The 7500-nt window shown below is 41.2% G+C and overlaps 1 protein-coding gene across 1 annotated transcript in view; it reads left to right on the top strand.

Moving 5' to 3' along the window:
* Positions 1 to 1764, top strand: part of LOC122253867 (uncharacterized) — a 104445-nt gene extending 102681 nt beyond the window's left edge. The window contains exon 3 of the mRNA XM_043017255.2: positions 1 to 1764. This exon is cut by the window's left edge and continues 1614 nt beyond it. The gene's annotated coding sequence lies outside the window, so the exon portion shown is untranslated.
* The last annotated feature ends 5736 nt before the right edge of the window (positions 1765 to 7500 follow it).

Here is a 7500-nt window from a genome sequence, read left to right as displayed (position 1 = left end):
CACGGGGCTCACTAGGTCACTCACTGTGTTCCCGGATGGCCTCCAGGCGCCATGATGCCATTGCCTAGATGGCGTCGACCAGTTCTCAACCAGACAGTCCTAGGACACTACAAGAGCTGCATGGCGTCACTGGTTGTTGTGGTCACGTGGTTCTCTTTGTGAAGGTTCCTTGCCATCGCGCGAAAGAAAAGAGGAAACAAAGCAAAAAAGGATAAATATTTGGCCTTTCTGTGCATTACCCACCACCACACCCCGCCCCCTCTACCATGGCCTCAGCAACGCCCCAAAACGTCTCTAAACGGTGACCTCAGCTCGGGATATTCGATCAGCCGAGTCGATCCATCAGCCTCGCCGCCGGACGTTCGCTCTCGGAGGAAAAGGGCCGGCGGCGCGAGGACGGAGTAGTAGCGGTAGCGGCACTGTTTGGGAGACCGAATCTGTGCTGGATCTACCCTCGGGCGATCTCATCTCCCTTTGGACATGACGCTTACAAAACATCAGGGGTGTTTTGATTTCATGCTACTTAATAGAAGACTCAGCAACAGCAAAAGAAGAAATTGATGTATATGATAATGAATCTGATTTTCGAGTATTTGACCTACATTCACAAACACACAGACGAAAAAGTACCGAAGAAGAGAGAAGGAAACACGAGGTTCTAAATCTCAGACCTGTGCGAGGAGGGTTCAGACGCCACGCGGTGAAGACTCCATCGTACCCAGTCTCTTTGGTGATGGCTTGTGTGGCCCTTGACCTGACCTCGGTAGATTGGGGGTGGTCCAACTACGACTCGATGCCGTTGCATGGTATCTTTCCTTCCCTGAGGTGACGAAGTGTCTGGAAGAAACAAGGCCTGCCAGCCAGCCAGCGACGCGCGCGCAGAGGAACCAACAACTCCTGCATGAGCCCTGGACCACAAGAAGACCACACGAAGACCCGTTCACCCTGAGGACTCACTTCGGGGTCTGCCGCTGGTGGGACCGTCTCCTTCGCCTTCTCCTTCGACGCCTCCTCCTCCTCCTATCCCCCCCTCCCCCTCCCCCCACACTCTTCAGCCCTCGAACATCTGCAGGGAAAAGGTGGAGATGAAGATTCGAAGAAAACGAAGAAGGAACAAGAGCAAGATTCCTGTGAATCCCCGACTCCATCTCTCTGGAATCGCGATGCAATGGAAATTTGATTGCATGGCAGCGATGATGATGATAATGATGATGATAATTTAAATGTATAATGAAACAAATCAGCAGAAATCTTTACCACCTTGAGGATGCTGACTGATTGATTTCCATATTGTTAGCCCAGGGTCTAGAGGCAAAATCCCCCAGAAATAATATCTAAAAAGAAAGAGAAAAAGTTTATCTTCCCCTTTTAAAGAAATTATATGCATATATATTCGCTGATCTACTGGTCGTCCTCACCGATTTTGTGATGTTGTATGTGTTGTATCTGGATCCCTCTAGACCCGCCCCCTCCCTTCACCCCCCACCCCGGTAGCCATGGTGATGGTACCACTGACCAAGCGACCAGGAGACAATTGTTGATTGTGGGATTTTTGTCCTATTGTTTTTTTTCACCTCTTAAAGGAGAGCTAAAATGTCTGAAGATACCTTAGCTGGTCACTGGTAACATCACTTGCACGAGGACGAATATATATATACATAAATATATATAAATATATGTTTGTTATGTATCATTTGTTTTTTGGAAATGTGGCTAAGATTGTGTATTATGAAATATATCTATATAGAAGCATAATTTCCCATACACATTGGTGTTTTTGGTTCCAAGATGATTTGTCTAAAGCGACATAGACCAAAAGGCTACATTAGTATTCAGTGTAGCTTCTGTCTATGGACTTTTATGTACAATTTCACGCTCGAAAGATACAAACAAATGTAGAAACTGAAAGAACAAATAACATTTCTATGACAAGAACCGTTATGATTTGTTGTATCTACTAATGAAGCAAAAAATCGATTTGACTGTGTTGATTAAAACAAAACGAAAAAAAACAAAAAAAACATACATATATACATAAAGAGTGTTGAGAGAATAAATGTACATACATATGGTATCAGAACGGGAGCAAGAGAGCGAGAGAGACAGCATCAACAGCTGGTCGGTTCTCAAGTGAGTGGGAGTGTGGGAGTGCTGGAGTGTACACGAGGCTGTGCTCCTACACTCAGCCCTCATTCCCACCCACCTTCGCCTCGAGTTAAATCATTATCATCATGACTGTCTTAAGAGCGAGAGAGAATGAGAGACTGAAACCAGGGAATCCACCAGGGATGAAAAAAAATGATAAGAAAATCAGATCACAATTCTAAAAAAGATAAAGACTGTATTACAGCCCATGTCACTCAGGTTAAAGCAGGGTCCATGGTTAGTCCAGCTGGTTCCACTCCAGTTGAGGGCGGGAGGTTTTGCCACCTGGACACTTTCAAGATGACATAGCTTAGGTATGAATAAAGGGAAAGGGAACAAGAGATAAAATAGAAAGAGAGAGAGAGAGAGAAAGGCAGAAAGAAAGAGAGAGAGAAAAGGGGAGACAGAAAGTTAATACTACTGTAACCTCCCCTTTTCTTTTTCTTCTTCTTATTTCCTTTATCTCCTCTTTATTCTCCTTCTGCTTCCCTCTTGCTTCGATACCCTTTTCGTCGTCCTTTGTCCAGGGGATCCTCTTGGGGGTCAAGACACGTGTTTCCTCCAATGGCGAAGCTCCCTTCTCTCACCTAACCAGGACCCGCTCTCCAAGGTGCTCTCTTTAACAAAGAAAGGAAAAAGAAAAAAAAAAGAAACTCTCTCTGTATTTTGTTACTGTTATTGTCACTTTACATGGACTTTTTCACCCACTTGTATCTATTCAGTTATAGGAACATTTTGTGAGTTAAAAGCCTTCTAATAATGTGTTAACCAGAAGTCATATAGACCAATAGGGAAAAAAATGCCAAATGTGTCATGTTTACCAAAAGAAAAGTATAGATGTTTCAAGTCTGGCTATAAACATCCTCAAAAAATGGTCATGAAATCCGTTATTCAGCAAACTGTCTTTTTTATTCAATAATCCCTTGCCAGATTGCAGTCTCAACTGATATTACGAGATATGTTTACAAGCATTATAGTCTCAGGACGGAGCGAACATAATTAAATATAATAGCATTATAACAGACCATAACTTCTAGTATTTACAAAATGAACAATGTCGCTGGGAAATTTATCTGTCATAAAAGCTAGTTTCCCCCGTCTTCTTTGTCGCCGATTTAGGATAAATGTTACTTAAAAATGCCCATACGAAAACAAAGCATGATGTATTGCTTGTTGGAAATCAACTTCTAAAAGCTGAAATATAAGATTTGTCACTATTTCATGCGGGGTTAATTTGTGCCTCAATTGTTGATGCTTTATTGACCGTTGCATGGTCAGTTAGTCTCCTAACTGACGTGTATCTAATTTGGTTTGTCATCAATTGATGCTTCACTAACTGGCAATAACTTTGATAACCAATGTTCTTCTAGTTAACAATCTAATTGTTGATATCAACGTCAGCAATTGGATGTTTGACTAGTTGGCAGTCTTCTTGATAAGGTAAAGTAATATAGAAAAAGAATGTTTTTATTATAACTGACAAGAAAATATATTCAAGTGACACTGCAAAAATAAGGATTTTTCACCGCATTTGATGCATACATAAGAACGGAATGGCAAGAGGTAGTAATGATAACGAGCATATTAATAATGATAATGAGCATAATAGTAATAATGATAATAATAGTGGTAATGATGATAATGATAATTATGATAATGATGATAATAATAATGATAATAACAATAATGATAATAAAATTATATTGATGATAATTATGATAATAACAATACTACAAAAGAAAAGTAGAAAACACTTTATGATCGAGGCTTTGAAAAAGAAAAAAACTCACCAAATTTTCTCAGGGCGATGGAAACCCATAATGTTTTGTTCCTATCTCATACTTACGCGTGCCATAGACTTGACAAATGGTTAACAACAACTTTGTATGCTTGGTAGAAAGGCACTTTCAATATTCTTTGTTTAAACCTTTTATGTAATCAAGGATTGTATTCCATCACTTGGGTTTTTGGATTTGTTCATATTTTTTATGATTATAAACCCTATTTTCATACATGCTCCAAGAATAGTCTAGAATGAGGGATACAAAGTTTTCTCCTCCTTAGCAAACTTGGGCAAGAACAATGGAAATGAGTCGACTAGTAGGGAAAAACAGGAAAGCGGAAAGAAGGCGTGAAAATAGAAAGGCTGATAGTTTTCCTTAGGAAAAAAATGTTTAAGTTGTGATCGTACATTGTGATCCGTCTGTTTAATGATGGTTTCCAGTCTGCCTTTCTTTATTATTTGCCTCTGTTCGTTTACATAAATTCGCGTTTCATCATTTCTTCTCTGTATTTTGTTTTCTGTTGTGAGATTCTTTAAAGAAAAAAGAATAAGATATTTTTTCTCGCAGCAACAAAAGACGAGTTGTAGAGTTGGCAACACCGCAAATGTCCACCTGCACAGACAGACTTACCTGTAAATCAGTCCTCCTTCCCATCTCATCTCCTCCCGTCTGCGCCCTTCCACCCTCACCTCACGTTGGAAGGAAGGGGAGAGGGGGGAGGGGATGTGAAGGAAAAAAAGGGGGGGGAACTTTTTTTCGTTGACCCCTCTGGCGGCGTGGTGGTGAACTAAGGCAATAATGGGGGTGTGGGCAGACCTCTCGCTCCCCTTTTTTTTAATCATCCTTATTCTCACTTCTCTTTTCTATTAATATATATATATACATATATCCCCGCCCCCCCGAAATGGGCAGGGAGGCGTGAGGCGATGTCTGCCCCTCGTCTGCGCCCCCTTCGTCCCTAGGCCCCCCCGCACCACCACCACCACCCCCACCGCCGTACCCGCAGCCACCACCACCTGTACGAAGGGACTGACGCTGGGCCGCACATAGACTTGAAGTTCGTGTTCGAGTGCATTGTTTTCATTTAACATAGGAACATGAAGACTGATGATATTTATATGATATATATATATTATGATACTGAAGTGTTCTCTAAACACCATGCCTGTGTGATACTGTGGAAATGTTTCAAGCTGTGCCTGTACAAGGCGCGTGGCGTAGACAGCCTGGGACCGCCGCACCCGGGCCGCCCATCCCCGCGGTCAGCCGCCCATGGCCCGCTTGCGGCGCGACCCCACCTGCCGCGACGGCGCTCGGGGGCGCAGGGCATCGGGCGGGCCGTCCCCTCCCCTGCGCCCTGCCCCCGACCCCCTGCCGCGGCGCAGCACACCACCGGCCCGGGCTCTGGTGGCCCTCCGCCCCCAGGGTCGCGGGCGCGGCCACCCTGGGGTAATACGCTTTCGGTGTATCCGGCACGGCCAAGCCTGCGTGCCGTGTTGCCTCACACTCCCCTCCCCCGCGCACACGCCGCCCACAACCACCGAAAACCACACCCACTCACCACCCATTACGCCCTCTCTCTCACATCCCTCACACGTTGCTATGTCCCTCTCACAGCCAGCCAGGTAGAGCTACCCGCCCGTGGCTATTAAAAAGAAAAGAAAAGAAAAAAAACGTTTGCACAGCTGTTCTCTCTACAGCTTTCTATCTCCTTCTGTTAAACGATGCTTTCTCTCTTCCGTTTTTTACTTTTCCTTTATTACGTTCATTTTTAAGCTCTCTCAAAGATCATCAATATCATGGTTATCTCTCTCTCGTTATCTCTCTTCCCTTCCGCTATGCCCAGTCCCTTGTACTTCCTTTTCCCATGAGCACAGTTGCTTCCTACGCCCACTTTCAAATGCAAAATCCAACTCCAACTTCCACAGTCCCTTCACCGTGGATTCTACAGAAGCATCGCCGCAATTTCCTTTTTCTATGAGAACCTCTTAACCGAAATATAATTTATTACCCTTTATCTTTTTAACTTTTATTGCTATCATTTCCATTTCTTTTCTCCTTACATTTGACTTCCTTTTGTTTACGCTTACCCTCCTCACCCAGCGACACTCCCTCCCCCCCTATCCACCCGCCCACCCCATGGCTCGGCCAGTCATCCATGCACTATACTCAACCCTTTACTTCATCCGTTCCTTGATTTGACATTTTCCTCTGACAGTCCACAAAATATGTTATGGTCCATAAAGTATCACTTGTTTACATTTACGTAAATTATCATCCCTTCCTAGTTTTCCACTACCGAACAGGTTACTAATCAATAATATAAATAGATACATACATACATATATATATGTGTGTGTGTGTGGTGTATATATATATATATATATATATATATATATATATATATATATACATATATATATATATATATATACATATATATGTATATATATACATACATATACATATATATATACACATATACATATGTATGCATGTAGGTATATGTATATGCTACAGCGGCATCAATGTTTTGAATGACGTAAAATTACTGAACCCAATATCATTAGTGTGGACTTTGGAACTGGATGGTTCTTGAGCAACCTCTTTCTTCCCTTCTATTCTTTCTTTTCTTCTTCGCCTCCTTCGTCTTTTTTACCTCATAGAAATATTTCTTAATTTTTTCACATTAATAAAGATCGTGTATAATTCATATTGGAACTGTACCAACAAGCACCATCGTGTTCATATCGACTAATGCTATTTAACTTGCATAGGCCTAAAAAGCAAGCTACTAAGCTAGGTTTTGTTTAATCATTTAGTTAGAAACTCGATCAGATGTTCGCAGCGCCATTATCCTTTCGTCTCCACTCATATGTTTGTTTGTTTTTAAGAGGTTCTGTCAGGTCGATTTATTGTATAATTATTTGTTTCTGTGTCACAGGAAGAAATTCTCTACAGGTAGGCCGCTATGGATTTCACCCCAACCCATAATCTAACTTTTTTCATATCTGTTTTTCCTGTCCTTTTCTTTCTCTCTAGTCACTTATTCAAATTTCTTTCAATTTGCTTTCTTTCATGTTCATGTCTTATACCGGTCTATCTATTTGTATGTGTATCTATCTATGAATTGATGAATGTGTGTATATATGCATATATGCATATATGCATATATGTATATTTATATATATATATATATATATATATATATATATATATATATATATATATATATATATATATGTGTGTGTGTGTGTGTGTGTGTGTGTGTGTGTGTGTGTGTGTGTGTGTGTGTGTGTGTGTGTGTGCATATGTAGATAGATATTAATGTGTGTGTGTATACATATACATATATATATATATATGAATATATATATATATATATATATATATATATATATATATATATATACATATATGTATATATGCATGTATTCATGTATATCTATGATATACGTATCTGTCTGTATGTATTTATGTTTTCACTCTCTCTCTCTCTCTCTCTCTCTCTCTTTCTTCGCGCACACACACCATCTTCCACGCTGAGATGATACTTTGAAGATGAGTGTTA

Source organism: Penaeus japonicus, unplaced genomic scaffold, assembly GCF_977035675.1.
Source record: "Penaeus japonicus unplaced genomic scaffold, GWHDUDI00000001_assembly GWHDUDI00000007, whole genome shotgun sequence".
Lineage (NCBI taxonomy): Eukaryota > Metazoa > Arthropoda > Malacostraca > Decapoda > Penaeidae > Penaeus > Penaeus japonicus.
The sequence above is the reverse complement of the archived record's forward strand: the minus strand, read 5'-3'. Positions and strand labels throughout refer to the sequence as shown.